Here is a 9946-nt window from a genome sequence, read left to right as displayed (position 1 = left end):
CATTCTCCTATTGCTATTATCTACTTTATGTTGGCGAGGGGGTGATGTCCATCCTCTGCTCATGCTGTCATTTACCCTGCCATTACAGAGTGTCCCCTCAAGCCTGTAAACCAAAATAAGCCCCTTTTTTCCCAAAAGCTGCTCTTGATCAGGTGATTTCTGCCAGCAATGCAAACCTGACTGCAACAGTAATAGTTGATACCGCAGAATGGGATTGCTGCTAGACACCTATTTGGCTTTGGCCTTTTGGATCTGATTTTCAAGAGGAATGTTGAAGGATCTGAAACCTTGGCCTAAGAAATGGCTCACAGTGTTGTAAGTACAACTTGATGGACTATTCTGATCAGGGCTGAAAGACCTGAATGTAGTAAGAACTATGGACTGTGAGGTTTGGCTTATGATAGTGAGAAAGAGCTTTGCTTGGGCTGGGATAGAAGCAATTTCCATGAGAGGCTTGCTGTTATGGCTGTGTCCTGAGAAGTTGTGCAGGATTGCACTGCATAGAAATGGACTGATATGGGCTGGAGGGATGGCTTAGTTGATAAGGCATTAGCTTGCAAAGCCAAAGGACCCAGGTTCGATTCCCCAAGACCCACGTTAGCCAGATGCACAAGGGGGTGCACATATCTGGAGTTGGTTTGCAGTGGCTAGAGGCCCTGGTGCACACATTCTCTCTCCCCTCCCTCTTTCTCTGTCAAATAAATAAAATAAAATAAAAAGAAATGGACTGGTGTGAGCACACAGAAAAAAAATGAAATCTTTGGGCCTAAACTTCTGCCCATTCACCTGCAATTGTTTGAGAGATTACAAGCTTTGAGATTGGGCCAGCTGACCTGCACTGGGGCAACAGGAAGAGTGGACACTCTTGAAGGGGCCTGAGTGCTCAAGGAGTGTCCTGTTCTTCGAGGTCTGCTTTATGCCCCCCTCCCGGATCAAGAAATTGGTACCATACCTGCTATTATGGAGGATAAGAAATGCAAGAAAGAGAGGGTCATTGAGTTTGCAACATGGCCTTGTGTTTTGGAAACGACCATTGGCAGTGTGAAGCAGGTTTGCTGGATGCCTGCATGGAGACCCCATGGGACTATGAGGATGAACCATAGATTGTAGTGGAGACACTGGAACCATGATATGGTTGCTCAGGAAAGCTACCAGCCCCAAATGAAGTTTTCCAGGACTGCGATTATTCTAGCTGGAGGGGAAGAAATGGAACTCCAGAGAATTGTTGCTGGTTAGAATTATCAGACTTGGAGACTTTTCACTGACTAGAGTTGTTGGACTTGGAACTACAGAGTTTGATGTTTGTACTGTTTAAATCTTTTTTTTCTTTTCTTTTTCAAGGTAGGGTGTCACTCTAGCCCAGGCTGACCTGGAATTCACTATATAGTTTCAGAGTGACCTCAAACTCATGGCAATCCTCCTGCCTCTGCCTCCTGAGTGCTGGGATTAAAGGCCTGTGCCACCATGCCCAGCCTGTTTAAATCCTGGATTGGTTGAATATTTCTTTGCTATGCCCAGTGCCATCTTTTGCAGTGTGAGTGTTTATTCTGTGCTATTTTGGGTTTGGGTTTTTTTTTTTTTTTTTTTTTTTGTATTATGGCTCAGTTAAAAGAATTTGGACTAATGCTGGGCATGGTGGCACATACCTTGGACTATGAGAATGTTTGAACATCATTGGGATTGATAAAAACTATGGGGACTTTTAAAGTTGGATGAATGCATTGCATTTTAAATCACGTATGGTTATCAGTTTATGGGGGCCAGGAGTGGAAGATGGTGGCTTGATTCAGGTGTCCCCCATCAACTTAGGTTTTCTGAATGCTAGGTTCCCAGCTGATGGAGACTTGGGAATTAATGCCATCTGGAGGCAGTGTACTGTTGGGGCAGGCTTATGGGTATTATAGCCAGTGTCCCCTTGCCAGTGTTTGGCACACTCTCCTGTTGCTATTGTCCACCTTATGTTGGTAGGGGGTAATGTCCACCCTCTGCTCATGCCATCATGGAACATCCCTTCAAGTCTGTAAGCTAAAATAAACCTTTTTTATTTCCCAAAAGCTGCATTTGGTCAGGTGATTTCTGCCAGCAATGTGAACCTGACTGCAACAGCAGACAAGTGCCTTAGCCAGTAAGCCATTTCTTCAGCTCATGATTTTATTCTTAAAGAAGATTGGAAGGGTTTTAAGTAGCAGATTTGTGTTTTAGTTTAGACACTTAGGAGTGAAAGATGGTCTTGGAAGAGCAAAACCAAAAGGGAAGAAAAGCACCTAGAAATCTAGGATAATTGTTACAGTGAGCTAGTAGAGCTTCGAAAGTCGGCTGCAGTGATAAAAGGATACACGTTGTATTAGCTACTTTTCTCATCATCATGACAGAATACCTGACAAACAACTTGAGGTAGGGTTTCTTTTGATTCCCAGTTTTGGAGGGAACAGGACATCGTGACAAGAAAGGCAGGGCACCAAGGAAGGCATGGCAGTGGGAATGCATGGCAACATCTTGGCCAACGGGGTACAGACAGTCCTGGACCAGAATGGGAGGTGGGTTTAACCTTCGGGGCCTGTGCCCAGTGGCGTACATCTGACAGCTGGGACCATGCCCCGGAGCTTCCTCAAAGTGGGCTCATCTCATGACCCTCAGGAAACCTCCTTACTCTGCCACTGCCATACCTCTGGCCATTTTTGTGAAGACACCGTCTGGGGACCACAAGCCTGTGGAGGACATATCACACTCAAACCAGAACATGCACACATTCAGTGAGATTCGTGGGATGTTACTCTTGGGTTGAATTCCTATGTGTGGCCCAACAGACCACAGAAAAACAGGATGGAGCTGCTCCAAAATCATTGTCTTTTATCCCCCATCCCCCACATGCATGTACACATGCACGCATGTGCACGCGTCCATACATGCACATAAGTTATTGTGAATTTTCATATTCCTAGAAAATCCTTTTTAACTTTTTTCTTTCGTTTTTACTTACATTAAATACATCAGTAAATCAGCAGTCACATTCTGTCACCATGATTGTTATGTTGGAAGGAGCGGGAAAGGCAAATGCTCTTAGAAGAAGAAAAAAAAAAACTTAAAAAATTGATCAGAAGAAAAAAATTGAAGTGGGAAACTCAAACAAACAAAAAATCCCCAAGCTTAAAGAAGGGCAGAAGGGTTGGTAGGAGCAGAGGGGAGGCAGCAGATAGCCAGCCTGGAAGCTACGGCCAGTATTGTTCCTAAGGAAGTTAGGGAGGGGAAAGCCTGGGGAAATGGTTTCCTAGTCTCAAGGCCAAGGAACAACTTCACTCCTACTCCATAAGGAAAACTGCAAAGAGAAATAATTCATTTTTTAAAAATTTTGTTTATTTTTATTTATTTGAGAGCAAGAGACAGAGAGAGAAAGAGGTAGAGAGAGAGAATGGGCCTGCCAGGGCCTCCAGCCACTGCAAACTCCAGACGCATGCGCCACCTTGTGCATCTGGCTTATGTGAGTCCTGGGGAATTGAGCCTCCAACCAGGGTTCCTAAGCTCCACAGGCAAGCGCTTAACCGCTCAGCCATCTCTCCAGCCCCCAAGAATTCATTTTTAAGAGACCTTCAGAGCCACCGAGTGCTCTGGGAAAGGAAGGTTGGAAATTATTTGTGTTTCAGAGCCAGGGGAACTAAGGGGGTGTCCCGGGAAAAGGAAGGGAATGTAGGCCTAAGTGGAAGAACCTATGTTGGGTCCTTCAGAGTCTCAGCTTCATGGATTCTCTGCTGCTCTGGGACAGAGGGCAGTCTGTGAGTCAAAAGGTCATAAGGGTTCTAATCCTAGGTTACTGTGGCCTTTCCTTTCTTCCCCAGAACTCTGTCTAAAACATAAAGGAACTAATGAGTTCCCTTTTATCTCAAAAAATAGCAATAATATAAATATATATCAAACTATTGCTCCTCTTTCCGGAGTGCCCAATTCTAATCTTTATTTCCGTTTTGTGAGGCAGGGTGTCCATTATGCTGCCTAGACTATCCTCGCTCAAATTCATGATCCTGCCACCTCAGCTTCCTGAGTGCTGGGATGAGAAGCATGTGCCACCAAACTGGGTGAATTTTAAAGGACTTGTCATAGGTCATTACCTTGATGTTCCAGAGACACTGAAAACTTAAAAACATACACTTTGGAAATCAACTAGAAAGTCTGTTACAACAGCTTATACAAGATTTGGAGGACTGGAGAGATGGTTCAGCAGTTGAAGGCACTTGCTTCCAAATGCTGACAGTCCAGGTTTGATTCCCCAGTACCCACAAAAAGTCAAATACATAAAGTAGCACAAGTATCTGGAGTTTGTTTGCAGTGGCAGGAGGCTCTGGTGTGCCCATTCTCACTCTTTTTCTGCTGGCAAATAAATAAAAGCGTGTGTTTAAAAAAGACTTGGGGGGCTGGAGAGATGGCTTAGCGGTTAAGCGCTTGCCTGTGAAGCCTAAGGACCCCAGTTCGAGGCTCGGTTTCCCAGGTCCCACATTAGCCAGATGCACAAGGGGGCGCATGCGTCTGGAGTTCATTTGCAGAGGCTGGAAGCCCTGGCGCGCCCATTCTCTCTCTCTCCCTCTATCTGTCTTTCTCTCTGTGTCTGTCGCTCTCAAATAAATAAATTAAAAAAATAAAAAAATAAAAAAAAGACTTGGGGAGGATAAGGACTAATGTCGTAGGCTTGAGGAGTTGGAAACCCATTTCTAAGATAACCTGGCCAGGAGTTACTAACCAAATGAGTTAACCTGGAAACGTGGGCTGAAAGAAATGAAACTAAGGTTTGTACACTAGGTGCCTAAGAAAGAAGAAGGAAGGGGAGGAGGGAAAAGGAGAAGATGAGTGAGATAGATCCAAATAGAAAAGAACATCTCAGGGTTGGGGAGATGCCTCAGTAGATACAGGGCTTTCCAGGAAGTGTGAGTACCTGAGTTCTAGTCTCCAGAACTCACCTAAAGCTGGATGCTACAGTGAGAGTGTGTGTAATCCCAGTGTGCCCAAGGAGAGAAGGGAGGCAGAGAAAGGACAGTCCCTGGATGCTTCCCGCCCGGCTAGCTTGGCAAAAGCAGCATGAACAAGAGACTTGTTTCAAAAGGTGGAAAGCCAAAATCAACATTCAAAGTTGTCCTTTGGCTTCCACGTATACACCTTGACATGCGTGCGCCCCCTCACACACATGAACACATGCATAATGCACACACACACATACACCCCAAAAGAGAGAGAGAATGGGGACATTTCAGATAGGTGATAAAATACACCCCACATTGAAGTGTGCCAGCTTGGGTAAAGCACAAATGGAACAGCGCTGATGGGTGATACAGAGAGGGCCTTTCTTGGCTGGCACAACTTTATTCAGTAACAGAGCACAACAATCAGCAAGGAGAGGGGCTGCTGTGGGGCTGCACATCTTGAGCCACTGTAGCTGATTTTGCTGGCTGAGCGTGGGCAAAGTGCTCTACATTCTCTACACCCTGGTCACCCCATGGAAAGGGGGCAAAGATAAGATGGGAGTGCTGTGAGGATTAATAAAACAGGACACACACGAGCTGGTACTAGAGGCTCAACCAATATCTGTTAGTGCGGATGTGGAGGGAACAAGGCATCTGGAAAGTTAAATAAGGTCGACCTTCCAGCTCCCTGCATGCTCTGGGGCGCCAGGTTCCACCTGGCAGGTCTTGGTTTATATTCCGTCCAGTTTAGCAGCATTTTGAGGGTGTTAGGCTCATTCAAGAGTTTCGTGTGTCTTTGTCTGTTGAGACGGGGAGAGGGTCTCATTATAGCCCAGGCTGGTCTCGAACTCACAGCCTACCGTGTGCTGGGACTAAAGGCTGCAGCACCACTCCCCGCCCTAGACTCTGTGGTCTCGTTCAGCCAGAGAGCGCTCCTGTCTCCTTGGTAACCGCGCTGACGTCTGGTCTGACTCTGGTCCTGATTGGCCAGAGGGCTCGCTTCCGTCACGTGACGTCCTGAGTTCTGCCGCATGGCGGGCCGACGAACGCTCCCCGGGCGCGGGCCAAAGGGCAGCCGCACGAGGCCAGCCGCTGGACAGTCCCCGGGCCGGGCGGCACCTGACGGGACAGCAGAGCCGGGACGAGGCGGAGCGCAGCCGCACCACCGCCCGCAGCCGCCGCGCTGGAGCTGGAAGAGGCGTTCCCGGGGCCGCGGCCCCGCCAGGCCGGGCCGCCCGCGGGGAAGGAGGCGGGGAGCGCGCGGCGCTGGTTCTCCACGGCCGTCCTGGACGCCGCCTTCCTGGGGCTGGTGAGCGGCGGGACGGCTCCTCGCCGGCCGCTAACCTTCGCTGTGTGCACGCTGAGCGCCCTGGGCACTTCCGTGCACACGCCTGAGCTTCGGCTCCATCCACTAACCCCCGGGGCGCAGCTCTCATTTAATCATGGAGGGGTGATCGATAAGGGCGAAATCGACTGACCTCGTGTTTGCCAATTATAACAAATCTGCCAGGGCTCCTCGGTATGGTGGGGAGACGGGAGAGGGGCTGCAGGAGGTCTGTGGCCGCTGCCCTCTGCACCCAGTGATTGCACAGAAATCCTGCTTTTCTGGGGTTTCCTCTTCTCGCTGATTAAAGTTTGCAGTCGTGGGAATAAGGCTGAGAGAAAAGTCACTCTTTTTGGATCTCAGCTTAAGTGGTACAGCCAAGATAACCTTTTATTCTGCCTACAACCCTAATTAAGTCAACCATTTAGTTCCTTAAATGTTTTTTTCGTGAAGCAAAGCTCAAAGCTTGAAGTACCTTTTTTTTTTTAAAATTTATTTATTTATTTATTTGAGAGCGACAGACACAGAGAGAAAGACAGATAGAGGAGAGAGAGAGAATGGGTGTGCCAGGGCTTCCAGCCTCTGCAAACGAACTCCAGACGAGTGTGCCCCCTTGTGCATCTGGCTAACGTGGGACCTGGGGAACCGAGCCTCGAACCGGGGTCCTTAGGCTTCACAGGCAAGCGCTTAACCGCTAAGCCATCTCTCCAGCCCCCCCCCCTTTTTTTTTTAACCAAACCTTTCACTACTCTTCCGTTCAGTATTTGTGGCTATCTTCTTCCCATTACTTGATAATTGTGGTCCTTGGAAATGGAGATGGTGGGGCTGAGGTTAAGAAGAGTCACTAATGGTCGCCTGCCACCTCAGTCTCTGAAGCCTCAACCCCTTCTTAGAGTGTATTGCTTGAGGAGGGGAGTGGGAAAGATCACCGTGGGCCAGTTTGCAGGGCCTTTGAAGGCATGAAGGACTTTAGCCAGAACACTGGCCCTTCCTCTCTCCTTGTGCTAGGAACACCTGAGCTCTCCTGGGCCGCTTCTGCCTGGGTGAGGGGCACACTTGGAGCAGGTGGTCCAGTTATCCCTAAAATGTACATGCATTTTCTTAAAGGGCCCAGGGAATTTTCTTTACAGACCTTTAAACCTACTAAAAAGAAGAGGCTGGACAAGTTAATTTGAAAACGTTTTTTTTGTATAGGAACACGGGCCAGGCAGTGTCCATAGCCAGAACATGAAAGCCAAGCACAGAAATAGACTTTGTGTGACAGACCAGCTTCTGCCCTTGCACATTTCTGCTTTTCCCTACATTTTTTACGGTTTTTTTGTTTGTTTGTTTGTTTTTTGGTAGCATGTCAGGGCCTCTTGCTACTGCAAATGAACTCCAGATCCATGTACCACTTTATGCATCTGACTTTACATGGGAAACGGAGGAATTGAATTCAGGCCTTCAGGCTTTGCAAGCAAGTGCTTTTAACCAGTAAGCCATCCCTCCAGCCCTTTCCTATGTTCTTGTAACTGCAGCACACAGGCTGGTGTGTAGGAACATATCAGGAGCTAGAAGAGCACCTGCTCTGCGGGCATGGGCACTCATGGGCAGGACAGTACCAAGAAACTAAGTACACTCCAACAGGTATCTCCCCGAACCAGACAGATCAAATCAAACAATCCAAAACTTATGTAATAAGAAATGCTGGAGAGATGGCTTAGTGGTTAAGGAGCCGCCTGCCTGCGAAGCCTAAGGACCCAGGTTCGATTCCCCAGGACCCTGGTAAGCCAGATGCACAAGGTGGCACATGTGTCTGGAATTCATTTGCAGTGGCAAACAAAATAAAATTAAGCTTCCAGAGCTGGGAAGAAAGCTCAGCAGTTAAACTTCCAAATGGTCACTTTGTTTTGGAGATGACAATGATTAAGGCCCATGGTTGCTTGTAAAACTGCCTGATTTAAATAAGTATCTAAGCTGGGTATGGCAGTACACAACTTTATTATTTTATTTTGCAGTACCCAAGTTTAATTTCAGCAGTTGAGAGGAAGAGGCAGGAGGATCAGGGGTTTGATCATCATCAGCTACATAGCTTTTTCAAGGCCAGCCTGAGCGTCATGAAACCCTGCCTTTAAAGAAAAGTATATATTTTTGTGGGCTGGAGAGATGGCTTAGTGGTTAAGCGCTTGCCTGTGAAGCCTAAGAACCCCGGTTCGAGGCTCAATTGCCCAGGACCCATGTTAGCCAGATGCACAAGGGGGCGCACACATCTGGAGTTCGTTTGCAGTGGCTGGAGGCCCTGGCGCACCCATTCTCTCTCAATCTCTCTTTCTCTTCCTCTCTCTCTCTCTGTTGCTCTCAAATAAATAAAAAAAATTTTAAAAAAGAAAAGTATATATTTTTGTGAGTAAAATGATTAATTTGTTAAGTCCCATAGACAACACAGTCCCACTGATATAATTTTTAATTTTTTAATTTGAAGTCCTATCAGAACTAAGAATACCCACACTAAGTCACAGAATTTATAAGTCCATGCACAGGTACAGACTTAAACTATTGTGTATTGTATTTAAAAACTATTTTTTATACTTTTATTTATTTATTTTGGTTTTTTGAGGGAGGTTCTCATTCAAGCTCAGGCTGACTTGGAATTCACTTGAACTCATGGCAGTCCTCCTTACCTCTGCCTCCCAAGTGCTGGGATCAAAGACGTGTACCATCACACCTGGCTTATTTTTATACTTTTACTGTGTATGTGGTGTATGCATATGTGTGCAATGCACACACCCTGTGCACACACATACAGAGGTCAGAGGAAGAGGTCCAAGTTCCTGTATTGCTCTTCTGCCTTATTTCCCTGAGACAGACTCTCAGTGAACCTGGAGCTGTCATCTTCCAGTTAGCTGACCAACAACCCCCATTCCTGCTATTTCTGCCTCCTCAGTGTCGGGTTTACAGGCCTGCATAGTCTTGCTTTTAACTGGGTGCCAGGGGTTGTACACAGTTCTTGCTGCTTGCACAGCCACACTGAACTGCCTCTCCAGCCCCATTACAAGAAAAAAAAAAAAAAAAACACTTTTCATGGAAAATTAAAAGCATTGAAGTTTTACCAAATTTCAACCTCATTATGGTGTGCTATCAAATCAGATTTTCATAATGCCTGCTAACTGAATTAACTGCAAATAACCTCTCTGTGGGTTGTTTTTGAAGTTTGCTCAGAATGTCAAAATTGTTACAGAATCAGTACCTTTAAAATGTCAGAGTATGTGATACAATTACATATTGTACTTTTCTGCTGGGATGTGCAAGAGACCAAAATTATTAAATGCAATGCAGTTTAACATTAATGGGTGCTTTATAATTCCCTGAAATTATCAACATCATTACCAAAATCTTCCAGGATTTTGTAAGATTTGATTCCTTAGCTACAGTTTTAAAGTTTATCTTACAGTGTTGGTCAGGGGGTCCTTTATTCTTTTGTCCTTTTTTGGTCCCTCATTGACCAAAGAAAAAGTTAAACCAATCATGTTTTATGTTTCTTGCCTCAATAGAAAACTGAAAAGTTGCTTTTTCTTTCCCTCCCTCCCCCTTCTTTCCTTCCTTTTTATGTTTCTGTCTTCCCTTCCTTCCTTTTCTTTCTACTTGTCAGGCTCTTTCATAGCTCAAAACTGCCTCAAACTCCCTGTGTAATCAAGGA

This window comes from Jaculus jaculus, chromosome 7 (genome assembly GCF_020740685.1).
Source record: "Jaculus jaculus isolate mJacJac1 chromosome 7, mJacJac1.mat.Y.cur, whole genome shotgun sequence".
Classification (NCBI taxonomy): Eukaryota; Metazoa; Chordata; class Mammalia; order Rodentia; family Dipodidae; genus Jaculus; species Jaculus jaculus.
The sequence above is the reverse complement of the archived record's forward strand: the minus strand, read 5'-3'. Positions refer to the sequence as shown.